The sequence below is a fragment of the Gopherus evgoodei genome, chromosome 2 (assembly GCF_007399415.2).
Source record: "Gopherus evgoodei ecotype Sinaloan lineage chromosome 2, rGopEvg1_v1.p, whole genome shotgun sequence".
Classification (NCBI taxonomy): Eukaryota; Metazoa; Chordata; order Testudines; family Testudinidae; genus Gopherus; species Gopherus evgoodei.
Window position 1 is genome coordinate 46,485,889 of NC_044323.1, and position 13,837 is coordinate 46,499,725.

General features: G+C 44.8%; 1 protein-coding gene across 2 annotated transcripts in view; it reads left to right on the plus strand.

Annotated features, from left to right (window-relative positions):
• Positions 1-13,837, plus strand: part of VPS50 (VPS50 subunit of EARP/GARPII complex) — a 177,751-nt gene that overhangs the window by 89,594 nt on the left and 74,320 nt on the right. The window lies entirely within an intron of this gene.

The window sequence follows — 13,837 nt, forward strand, 5'->3', positions numbered from 1 at the left end:
CCTGACTTCCTCTTCAGTAAAATATTGTTTTCCCCTTGTCTATTATGTCATGAGCCAGTCCATCTGGCAGTGTTACTGCACTCACTCTGTGCCATAACAAACCTGGCACATGCTGTAAGATTTAACCAAGTTATCAGGTCGCCAGTCTCCAAATAGAACTTTATTCATGTTCTCTCTCGAATCATATGTTGGTGGCCATCTGTTCTGTCCATGATTTGTTGAGCTTCCTACCTCTTCCTTCTATGGGAATTAGAATATAACAAAGGGTTCAAATCCCTCAGTGCCCCAGTCCTTACTGAACGACATGGGCAAGAGGGAGGGAAAGGAGGAATTCCCAGTGGTAGAGCTAGCCCTCAGGATGAAAGACACCCAGCAGGAGCTGGGAGTAGGAGTATCAGAACAAGGAGAGGCGTGGCCTTGGTTCTCTCTCTCTCCCTTTTCTTCCCCCTGGATACATTCACAGCCCCTGAACACCAGTGAAGTCAGCTGAGTGTGTTCCAGAACTTGGACTCTGGGCATTCTTTCGTGACTTCTAACTGGTTGTTAGCTCCCACACCATTCTATAATTGTTTTAAAGCAAGTCACATAATAGACCTAGATTGTTTTTAATTTTCTTGTAGTTTAAAATAGATTTATATTTTGTTTTCAATCTTGAAAGATTATTGTCTCTTTACCTAAAACACCAGAGTGGCTGCTGCATAATTCTGTTTTATCCAGAATGTAAAACAATCTTTTTAAGGTGTTTTGAGACCAAATTTTTTGCTTTATGTGTTTGTTAAATAAGGGTTTATTTTAAAAGGGCATATTTTTCCAAATGCACTGTATAAACACATTAGTAAATACGTCCGCTTTGCAGTGAGGGTGCAGGCAAAAATTCTTCAAGTGCTGAAAGTTCTCCAATACCTGTCCCACTATTTCCCCTGAAAGCAGGCGAGTTGTCTGCAATTGACTGGGAAAGAATCCTAAAGCATCTTCATGGACAAAACCATAGGATATGCCCTAGACACACACAGGCAGGTGCAGAAACAGTGAGGACATAGTAACATGGGATAGCTTTGCTGTGGCAGCACTCGCATCTGGGCCGAGCTAATGTGAGTGCTCAGATCTGGGTGCCAGTGACCATGGGCCTACCCAATTCAAGGTCCATTTTCATAAATTTCAGTCATAGCATTTTTAAAATCTTGAGTTTCATGGTTTCAGATATTTAAATCTTAAATTTCACAATATTGTAACAAAGCATGAATATGTATTTTAAAACAGTAAAATATAAACATGTAAAGCCCGTCAGTCAGCGTTTCTCAAACTGGGGACCCTGACCCAAAAAGGGGTCGCAAGGCTTGTTTCGTGGTATTGTCACCCTTACTTTTGCACTGACTTCAGAGCTGGGCAGCTGGAAATTGGCAGCTGCTGGCCAGGCACCCAGTTCTTAAGGCAGCACAGAAGTAAGGGTGTCAATGCCATGCCCCCTCCCCCACAATAGTATGGAAACGCCCTTTTGGGTTGGGACCCCGTTTGAGAAACACTGCCTATAGTATAGGGTAAAAGTACACAAGCTACCACATTTTATGAGGAAGAACAGTTTTCACGGGGGCAGACCAGATTTCACGCTCTGTGACATGTTTTTTCATGGCTGTGAATTTGGTAGGATCCTACCAATTACCCAGTTAACTGTGCATGGAAGACATACCCCAAAAGAGTTAGAAGTAGATTAGTTTAAAAAAGCTTAAATTCTGGATCACAGTTTATGTTGAGGGTTGGATTCTGTGGCAAATTGCACAACCACAGAATACATGGAACCCTCATGATGGGTATAGGACTGGTGCCATTAAAGATAGTGTTAAGCTAGGCATGTCTCAAATTTCTTACAGGTATATTTCTTTCTCTTAGTATTTAGCATTTTATAAAGGGGTTAAATAGTTTTTAAAGATGCTAATTTTATCTACTTTAAAGACGAAATGAAATCTCAAACCCAGCTCATTTCTTGGAACAAAATACAAGCCAAGGTGTGAAGTCTGATGTCTCTTCTCTTATTACAAAATGGATTGTCCACACATTACAAGTGCAACATCTGAGCAAGTGAAAGTGTATATTTACAACTTCTTTCTTTTTCTCCCTTACATCCCTTTCCTCCTGACTCAAAGATGTCAGATTTGGGGGTGTCAAAGCTGCCTTTGGTTCTGACTTCAGCTTTTCTAATATTTTACTCTCCATCCTGTATGCTGTGTGAAGTCAGAAAACTGTAAATTCAAATGAAAAATAAGCGGATCTGCTTCTCTTCCTTTTGTGATTTCCCACACTTCAGAATCTGCTTTGCTATATCCTGCCACTTCTAGGCCTATCAGATTTAACCAACTTAATCTCTACTCAGCTTCTCCTTCTCGCCTTCTTACCATGTGGTTAAAAATTGGACAGTGATAGAGGGTGATCATTCTTGAGGATGATATTTTTGTATCGCGTACAATGTGACCACTGAACCTATCTCTTAGCTCTTTGTGTACCCCTAAATCAAATACAGGCTGGAGAATCATTTACATTTTCTGAGTGAATAATTCCTACTGGAAGAACGAGCTAATTTGACTAAATTAAAAAAAAAAAGTAATCATACAACATGCTTCTGTGTTCAGTAAAATACAGAAATTGATCTTCCTAAAACATTTCTTCTCAGATCTCTTGCAAGCTGTGTAGGAATTGCCATAATAAATCAGACCCCTGATCAATCCTGTCTCTCTGACAGTAGCCAACACCACATGCTTTATAGAAAAGTTCAGGAAACCTCAAAGTAGATGTGAGATACTCTTTCCTCCCTACTTTTCTCCCCTCCCCCCACCAAAATATCTTCAGGCCTTTTTATATAGTTAGAAATTGGCTTAAGCCCTAAAGCATGAGGTTTTCATATCCCTCCAAAACATTTTAATTTTAGCATTAGCTATAACTCTGAAATATATTATTGTTCCCTCTGAATTTTGCTAATTGGCCTCAGTGACATGATGTGGCAATATATATATATATTCCCTCTGAATTTTGCTAATTGGCCTCAGTGACATGATGTGGCAATGAGTTCCACAGACGAATTGCTGTGTAGAAGTATTTTTGTTTTATCATTTTTAAATTTGCCACTTGTCAATTAGGTTTTATAGAGGTCACTGCATTCCATCCTATTAAAATTACCTATTTTTGCTTCTAGCATGCAGTATTATATATGATATGATATTCAGTTTCATCCAAAGCTGATGCTGGATGAAGAATAATCAACATGTCCTCATCATTAAATAAATACTTCACCCTTTAGATGTGTGACATACCTTTAGCCAGAATTAGTTACAGACTTCATGGTCTTTACTGCGGATTGATCTCCAGGAATTTGAGCATCAAAAAGCACATGCCTCTACCTGTCAAGCTAAAAGAGTTCATCTGTTCAACTGTAGTTGGCTGTATTTTTTCTGGAATCAGTCACTGGAGGGCGTCTTGATCATATGTATTAGCAGCAGGCTAATATGTTACATATGCAGCAAAGACAGCCTTTCTGTAGCCCATGTTGTGGTTTCCATATTCTAATTTTGAATTATGTTCTGTTCTGTAGGGTGACACACTACTGTGAGCTTACAAGGCTGGCTGTGTTGTCCTATTTCTAATATTTGTGTGCCAGCATAAAGTGTTCTGCATTACAGTGAAATGAAACTTAAATATGTCATGAAATGATAAAACTGAATCTTTGCCTGCTGAAGAGGTGTAATTGATTTTGGCTTTCTTTGACACTAGCAGGACAGAATGTTCAGTATGGAAAGAATGGAATACAGAGGACATGATTTATGTGTTTTTGTTCTTGTGATAAACATAGTCCATTCTTATTGTAAACAGTTGCATTAACCTTAAATGTGGTATTAATTATTATGGAAGCTTCAGATTAGTTTGGAGAATTAGTGTTTTTCAAATTAATATAATTTATCCTTGGTGTCTATGCAAACCAAAGTTTACAGTCACTATTGCAGAGAGATTTTATTTTCTTTGCTTTGCAGAAGGATCTTTGGTAGTGGCTTCCTATATTTGTACCCAACACAGAATACTGTTACGCTTTCATAGAATGTACTGCTTATTGCATACAGCACTGAAACTTAGCACCTTGGAAATTTAGATAGCTGTTTGCTTCTGTGTTAAAAGGAAATTCTGTGAAACTAAGGAACTGTGCTGAATAAGTAGATCAATATGTTCAATTACTCTGTGTATTACACCTATTTATCTGTCTAGGCACTTACATGACCCTTACCACTGTAGTATCTAAGTGCCTCATAATTGTTGTTGGAGTTTATCTTTGAAACACCCCTGTGAGGTAGGGAAGTCCTATCCCCATTTTTTACAGGTGAGAATCTGGGGCACAGAGTAGATCAAGTGATTTTCCCAGAGTAATGTAGGAAATCTGTAACAAAGTCAGAAATTGAACCAGCTTCTTCAAGTGATTGCATGTATGCATTTCACTGCAGGTGTGTGTGCACTCAATATCTAGAGATGGAGATTTTTCCCTTAGCGATATCCATCGGTGTGGTGTGTGCGCCCTGAACATAAGAACGGCCGTACCGGGTCAGACCAAAGGTCCATCTAGCCCAGTATCTGTCTACCGACAGTGGCCAATGCCAGATGCCCCAGAGGGAGTGAAGCTAACAGGCAATGATCAAGTGATCTCTCTCTCCATCTCCATCCTCTGATGAACAGAGGCTAGGGACACCATTCTTTACCCTTCCTGGCTAATAGCCATTTATGGACTTAGCCACCATGAATTTATCCAGTTCCCTTTTAAACATTATTATAGTCCCAGCCTTCACAACCTCCTCAGGTAAGGAGTTCCACAAGTTGACTGTGCGCTGTGTGAAGAAGAGCTTCCTTTTATTTGTTTTAAACCTGCTACCTATTAATTTCATTTGGTGACCCCTAGTTCTTGTATTATGGGAATAAGTAAATAACTTTTCCTTATCCACTTTCTCCACATCACTCATGATTTTATATACTTCTATCATATCCCCCCTTAGTCTCATAGACTCATAGACTTTAGGGTCAGAAGGGACCAATATGATCATCTAGTCTGACACAAAGCACAAAGCAGCCACAGAATCCTACCCATCCACTTCTATAACAAACCCCTAACCACCTCTTTTTCAAGCTGAAGAGGCCTAGCCTCTTTAATCTTTCCTCATATGGGACCCTCTCCAAACCCCTAATCATTTTAGTTGCCCTTTTCTGAATCTTTTCTAGTGCTAGGATATCTTTTTTGAGGTGAGGAGACCACATCTGTACATAGTATTCAAGATGTGGGCGTACCATGGATTTATATAAGGGGAATAATATATTCTCTATCCCCCTTTTAATGATTCCTAACATCCTGTTTGCTTTTTTGACCGCCTCTGCGCACTGCATGGACATCTTCAAAGAACTATACACGATGACGTCAAGATGTTTTTCCTGACTCGTTGTAGCTAAATTAACCCCCATCATATTGTATGTATAGTTGGGGTTATTTTTTCCAATGTGCATTACCTTACAATTATCCACATTAAATTTCATTTGCCATGTTGTTGCCCAGTCACTTAGTTTTGTGAGATCTTTTTGAAGTTCTTCATAATCTGCTTTGGTCTTAACTATCCTGAGTAGTTTAGTATCATCTGCAAACTTTGCCACCTCACTGTTTACCTCTTTCTCCAGATCATTTATGAATAAATTGAATAGGATTGGTCCTAGGACTGATCCTTGGGGAACACACTAGTTACCCCTCTCCATTCTGAGAATTTACCCTTAATTCCTACCCTTTGTTCCCTGTCTTTTAACCAGCTCTCAGTCCATGAAAGGACCTTCCCTTTTATCCCATGACAGCTTAATTTACGTAAGAGCCTTTGGTGAGGGACCTTGTCAAAGGCTTTCTGGAAATCTACGCTATGTCCACTGGATCCCTCTTGTCCACATGTTTGTTGACCCCTTCAAAGAACTCTAATAGATTAGTAAGACATGATTTTCCTTTATAGAAACCATGTTGACTATTGCTCAACACTTTGTTTTTCTATGTCTGACAATTTTATTCTTAACTATTGTTTTGACTAATTTGCCTGGTACTGACGTTAGACTTACTGGTCTGTAATTGCCGGGATCACCTCTAGAGCCCTTTTTAAATATTGGCGTTACATTAGCTAACTTCCAGTCATTAGCTAACTTCCAGCCACCTTGTGCTTCTGAATGATAGTATAAAGGGTGGAGCTGCCTCCCCCCACTTTCTTCTTACCACCCGTAATCGGTAGTCGAGTGCATTGGCTTGCTACTGCAGAACTTCCCTGCAAAGGGAGAAACATCTTTTCTATGAATAATTAAATTAGTAGTATTTGTTAGTGATGTTAGATTAGTGTAGTGTTGTTTCTTTCAGAGTTGGTTCCCTCTTATTCAAAGGGTGCTGACACCCAGTACCAGGGTATGCCTTGGTCTTTGAGTTTTAAGTGTTCTACTGGCTGCAAGAAATTTGTGCTAGTAAGTGACTGTCTTGTTGGGAATAGAATACCAGTTTGTGATGTAACATTTCTCTCTGTCTTATTGTTTCCCAACATGTTACCTCATTTCCTGTGTGCTTGGCCTCATATTATTACAGCTCAGTGGGTCCTAAGTACTGAGGACAAATAGTTTATTTGAACCCTGCAGTTTATTTCCTCCATTCTTTGATCCTCCCTCTAATTCCCTTCCCTGTCCACAAGGATTCCCATCTCCAAGAATTGCAGTCTTGTCTTGATTTTGGGAGCTATAGAAGAGGTTCCCTCTCTCCATTGAGGGAAGGGTTTCTATTCATGATACTTCCTCATTCTAAAGGTGAAAGGAGGTCCCAGAGCTATCCTAGACCTGTGAAATTTTGAATAAATATGAAAAGACTATATGATTCCCTTCCATGGAGACTGGTACACTGCCCTCCTGTTGAAGGATGCATATTTCCGTATGGCTATCCATCAAAGCTGCACGAGATTCCTAAGATTTCTGGTCAACAACACCAATTATAAGTTTAGGCCTTTGTCTTGTCTCCTATCCCGTGAGTGTTTAAAAAACGCATGGTTGGTGATAGCTGTATTTTTAAAGAAAGCAGGGATGCAAGTGTGCCCTAACTTAGATGACTGGCTGGTACAAGGTTGATCCAAACACTAAGTAGAAGTCAGTCTATCCAGGATCCAATCCCTCTTCAGTATTCTGGGTCTCTTGACCAACGAGGACAAGTCAATCTTCTCTGCTGATCAGAGAATTTAATTTATAAGGCCAATTCTGGGTTCTACAGTAGCCAGGGCATTCCTACCTCAAGCCAAATTCCAGACAGTGTTATGTTTACATAGACTTCAAATCCACGTAGAATGGTAAGAAACTGCCTCAGACTACTAGGGCACATGACCTCTTTTTGTTGCATGTGGTTTGGCATGCCAGGCTTTGACTCCGAGAGTTGCAAAGCTGGGTAAAGTCAGTGGATTCCCTGTGGATTTCAGTGGATTGTCACCCATTGGACATGCTGATTTGAATGCCTGCAGGAGTACTAGCCTCTCTGGTCTGGTGGATGGATCCAGCCAATGTGTATAGGAGTTCCGTTCACACCTCCCTTGGGCACACTGACTCCTAATTACGGACATTTTTTTTTAAATTGGGGAGCTCGCCTAGGAAACTTACAAACTGAAGATCTGTGTTTTTACCAAGATTTGACTCTCCACATATGTGCTGGAATTGTTGATTATTCATCTGGTCTTTTGAGTGTTTCTCCCTCATATCAAGGGTAACACTGTACAAGTCTTCACAGACAACACTGTGATGGTCTATGTGAACAGAGAGGAGTGGGCCAAATCAGTCTTTGTCAAGAGGCGATACATCCTTGGGAGTTTTGTATCACCAATCTCAGTCTTTTCCTTACTGGTGTTCAGAAGTTGGATCATGAGAACATGATCCTTACAGCTCTGGCTTTGGCTTGCTAGCATTGGTTCGACAGTCTGCTGAGCTTCTCTACCAGGACTTTTTTGATCTTCCAGGACCCCCAATCATATGCTATATCCTGACCCAGCCATTCTCCATTTTACAGCCTGGATAGTCCATGGTTATATCTCAAGAGGTGGAGTGTTTGGGGAATATGCAAAACACTCCACCTGTTGAAGTGGAAATGATTTTCCTTGTGGTCAAAACAGAGAGAAGTGTTTTACCAATCCTGATTTTCTATTCAACATTTCTATTCTCTCTGTTCCAACTGAAATAAAAAGCCCTATAGATTGGTTCCATCAGAGTTCTCATAAGGACAAGAAGAGGCTCCATGCTTAGGATGTTGGAAGGGTGTTGGATTTTTTAATTGGACAGGACTAGTGTTTTAGATTGTCTTCCTAGCTGCTTATGTCAGTTGCAGACAGGCCTTCCAGTCTACATGCAGAGGATTTCATCCTGGATTTTGTCCTGCACATATTTCTGCTATGACATTTGCCAATGTACTCATGCTACACAATGTCAAACATTTTCTGCAGCTCTTTTGGCTTAAAGTAACTGTAGCAGACATTGGTAGAGCTGTAGCTTGGTCATCAGCACATTCCTTTACTACTCGTTATACTGTATCTTAGCATTCCAGAAATGATGCCATGTTTGGACAAGTATTTTTTCAGTTTTTCAGGTATACTCTGAAACCCACTTCTGGACTTAACTGTTTGAGAATCAGCTGGATTGGAATGGACCTGTGCATTCACTTGAAGTGGAAAAAAAGGTTACTAACCTATTTTGCATCTGTTCTTCTTGGAGTGCAAGCTCATGTTGATTCCATTCTAGATGTGTGCATGGCAATGTGTGTGGCCATCAGAGATTTTTGCCTTAATGGTACCTGTAGGGCCAGCTGTAGCACCCTCTAGAATGCCACACTCACACTGTGGTAGATCAGGCACTGCCAGCCCACGCCCTCTCAGTTTCTTCTTCCCGCCTATGGGAGCACCTCTCTTGCTTGTCAAGAACTAGTGGTTTCTTCCATTGGACTTCAGGCCTTTATTCAATTCTGGTTAGTGTTAAGTAGTGGTGAAGTGCATAGTTAGCTGATAGTTAAAGTCCCAGTGGGGACTTCACACCAAGCTCTTAGCCATCTCAAAGGTCCATCGCTGACTCTGGTGAATGGTATGGGACCCTCTACCCTGCCTGCACTTTCATCATCCCAGGCCCAGGTGCACAAAGAGCACAGGTCTGCATCTGCTCCCATGATATCTCCGGTGCCACAGGACCAGGCTAAGGCTCCCTGTGAGGACAAGCCACCCGTTAAGACCTCTCCATTGGTTGCTGGACAAGCAATATGTGGCAAGTTGCAACTGCACCGCTGGTTGTCCAAACTCTCGTAAATGCCAAGATGTTATTCCCCAATGAGGGGTCAACACTCCTCATATTATGACCGATGCTGTTTGCCCTCTCACCAGTCCGCATGTAGACATTGGTCTCGGTCACCAGCACGGTGGCACTGCTCCCCCTCATGTTACCGGTCTCCGTGGCACAGTTACCCGCCGATGCCAATCTCTCTGGCACTGGGACCGTTCTCCTCAGTAGAGCCACTGGTTGCTTATGCCTGATCAGTGCTCATCAGTAGCCACGACCAGCTAGCAGACCCAGGCATCGACAGCTCCTCCCTGTTCGCTAGAGATTGGTTCCTCTGGCACGGAAGCCTAGTTCAGCCCCCGGTCCCAGTTTCCGCGATGGGATTGGGCACCAGAAACTATTCTGCTGTTCATGGCAGTGCAGTGGCAGCAAGGCCAGTGGCCATATTGGCGAGCATAGGGCGTTCTGGTGATGATGATGCACCCTTCACAGTATGTTTCTGTGCACTTGTCAGAGCGAAGATTGACAGCCCCACCGGCACCAGCCTGGTACCGGAAGCTTGCTCTGAAGTCAAGGTGGAGGATCTGATGCCCACTCCCAAACCTCCATCTCCAGTGTCTGCCAAGCCTTCAGTGCCTCCACCGGTGGCCAGGGCGTCCTCCTTTTCCCCAGATGAGGCAGTTGCAGGACCTTCCAGAGCCAGCCTCTTGGATGACTTTAAAGAACACTAAGCCCTTCTCAGGTGGATGGCCGAGAACTTGGGGCTGGAAGTGCAGGAGATGGCGGAGCAGGAGGGGGACACCCTTTTCAATGTCCCCTTACCCTCTACCCGGATCACTCTTCCGATACATTATGGGGTCCTCAACATTAGGCTCTGTGGCAGACCCCGTCCTCTATCCCACCCACCTCAAAACAGGCCGAGGAAAAAGTACTTTGTGCCAGCCATAGGTTTCAAGTATTTGTATACCCACCCTCCCCTGGGCTCGCTAGTGGTGTCAGCGGCCAACAAGAAGGACAAGCAAATGGCAAATGATTTGCTTCTACTCCCAAGAACAAAGAAGCCAAAACACTTGATTTATTTGGCAGAAAAATTTATTCAACAGCTAGTTTACAATTCCGGGTGGCAAACCATCAGGCCCTGCTGGGCCAATACAATTTTAGCTTCTGGGACAGTCTCCAAAAGTTCCAGGACTCCCTTCCTTGAGGTCAGGCTCAGGAGTTTGGAACCCTGGTAGAAGAAGGGACCACGGCAGCCAGATGCTCCCTGCAAATGGCATGGGACAAGGCGGACTTGGCAGCGAGGGTTGTCGCATCGGCGGTGGTTATGTGATGCAGCTCCTGGCTCCAAACAGCGGGACTGTCACAAGAGATGCAGGCCTCAATTCAGGACCTTCCGTTTGACAGAGTTGGGCTCCTCGATCAAATGGATGGCAGGCTACACGAGTAAGAGGACACTAAGGCTACTCTTCGTTCATTGGGCATGCATACGGAGTACACTGCTAGAAAGCCATTCCGGCCTCCACCGCTGTCGAGGTCTTGTGAGCCTGGCAGAGATCTCGCTCACCAGCCCAGCCTGGACCCGCTAAGCACCCGGGGGCCCAAAAGCTATTGTTTTGAGGGTGCGCTCGAGAGTAATGTCCCAGTCAGCTGGCAAGATCTTGCCCTTTGTTTCCTCAACCGCCTTTCTCCCTGCAGGTCTGCTTGGTCACGGGTTACCTCGGACTACTGGGTCCTGGACATAGTAGCTCGGGGCTATACCCTGCAGTTTGTGGATACCCCTTCTTCCCCCCCTGCTTTCCCGTCCCTCTCAGGGACCCCTCTTACAAGTAACTCCTAGTTCAGGAGGTCGATAAGCTCCTGCAGTTGGAGGCTGTGGAGGCAGTTCCTCAGGACATGGAAGAAGTAGGATTCTACTTCTGATACTTCCTAGTCCTGAAGGCCAGAGTGGGGCCTCAGACCCATCCTGGACCTGCGCGGCCTCAACAAGTCGCTCAAGAAGTTTGAAATTCCATAGGGTCTCCATGGTCTCTACTATCCCCTCCCTGGATCCGGGGGACTGGTATGCTGCTCTCGACTTAAAGGATGCTTACTTCCATGTTTCCATATTCCCAGGAACCGTCTGTGTCCTGGGTTTCCTAGTGGCAGGGTGCCATTTCCAGTTCATGGTGCTACCCTTTGGCCTGTCTTCGGCCCCCAGGGTGTTCATGAAATGCATGGCACCAGTAGTAGCTATCTCAGACGTAGTGAGCTCACTTCAGACGTAGTGAGCTCCAGATCTTTCCGTACTTTGACAACTTTCTCATCAAGGGTAGGACTCTGGGATAGGTGCAGAGAAGCCTCAATCTGGTATGCTCCACCTTCAACGACTTGGGCCTGTTAATAAACACAGAAAAGTCCATGTTAATGCCAGTCCAGCACAAATAGTTTATCTGAGCGGTTCTTGATTCCATGCAAGCCAGGGCCTTTCTTCTAGAAGCAACTTTCAGGTCATGGCGGATCTCATTGCCCATGTGAGGAGACATCTGATCACCACGGGCCGCACTTACCTGCAGCTGATGGGTCACATGGCAGCATGCATGTACGTGGTCAGGCGCTCCCAGCTTCATCCATGAACCCTGCAAACGTGGCTAGCAACAGTCTACATTCCCAGCAGATATCCCCTAGACTGAGCAGTCCTAGTGCTGGACTGCATCTGCTTGTCCCTGAACTGGTGGCTAGACCCCAAGTAAGTGCTGCGGGGAGTTCCCTTTGTGTCCCCATCACCATTACATACCCTGCTCTCGGACACATTAGATCTGGGCTGAGGAGCCAGCCTGGGCGAGCTCAGCACCCAAGGTTGCTGGATGCAGCATGACTTAGCTCTTTATATCAACATCAGGGAGCTCAAGGCGGTGCAACTCGCCTGTCAGGCTTTTTTTGCCCCAGCTGAAAGGCAAGGTGGTGCAGGTCCTCACGGACAACACAGCCGCGATGTATTACATCAACAGGCAGGGCGGCGCCAGGTCCTCGGCCCTGTGTCAAGAGGCGCTCAGCCTCTGGGACCTTTGTGAGCAGAATGCCATCCACCTGGTGGCCGCTCACTTACTTGAAACCAGGGATGTCCTGGTGATTGCCTCAGCAGGACCTTCTCCTCTCACCACGAGTGGTCCCTCCATTGAGAGGTGGTTAACCTGATCTTCTGACGGTGGGGGAATCCCCAGATGGACCTGTTTGTGTTCAGGCAGAACAGGAAGTGCCATGTGTTCTGCTCCCTATATGGCAGGGGCAAGGGTTCCCTGTCGTATGCCTTCCAAGCACTGATGTACGCCTTTCTGCCAGTGCTGCTTACCCACAGAGTTCTGCTAAAGATGAAGCAAAACAGAGCATGGATTGTTCTCACTGCTCTGGCATGGCCTTGCCAACACTAGATGGCGTGGCTTCTCCATAGCTAAACACAGACAAGTGGGAGTGCTCTGCAGCAGTCCAACAAGTCCTACTGGGCAGCAGGAAACCTTCCACCAGGGCTACCTATGTAGTCAAGTGCAAGCGCTTCGCACGTTGGACCTTGGACAAGTGCATTCATCCTGAGGAGTCCTCAGGGTTGTTTCCCAGAGCAGAACATTGACTTACTGGTCCTCTGTCTGAAGCCTCACGCATCAGATGAGGAGTGCAGGTTGCATACGCTGAATGTCAGATGGGTGCTGGCCTTTTACATCGATAGAACGCAGCCGTTCCGCAAGTCCACACAGTTGTTTCTTGCTTTTGCACACAGGATGACGGGCTACCTGGTGTCAGTCCAGAGAATTTTGTGTTGCATCACTGTGTGCATCCGCCACTGCTTCAAGGTGGCAAAAATGCCCTTGCCAGCGATTGTGACGCTCATTCCACTAGAGCACAGGTATCTTCTGTGGCCCTCCTTGCGCAGATGCCAGTCCAAGAGATCTGTTGGGCTGCCACCTGATCGTCCATCCATACATTCACTTTGCACTGCGCACTGACTCAGCAGCTGTAAGACGCTCACTTTGGCAGAGCTGTACTACAAGCTACATGACAGTGAACTCTGAGCCCACCTCCATTGATACTGCTTGCAAGTCACCTAGAATGGAATCGATATGAGCAAGTGCTCTAAGAACAACAGTTACGAAAGGTAGGTAACTGTTTTTTCTTCAAGATGCGTTGCACATGTCCATTCCATGACCTGCCCTCCTTCTGTTCTATATCAGTGTCAGTGTGTGTCTGGTAAGAAGGAACTGAGAGGGGTCTGAGGTGGCTCACCAGGAGGCAGCGTAGGTCCTGTGCTGCTGCGTACCCCACAGGCAGTGTCAGTACCAAGAGATTTTCATGGTGCTGCTGCTGTTGCACCAAAAGAATCAGCATAGCAGTGAGAGTTGGTCTCAATGGCCCAGGTACCACTGCTGGAATGGATGACCCGTGGTCATCTTCCCAGATGATGCTCCACCTTGTCCTAATTGTTTACTGGTGGTTGATTCCAGGAACATCAGTCTTTGGTGAATGGAAGTCTGATCTTCTGTGCTTC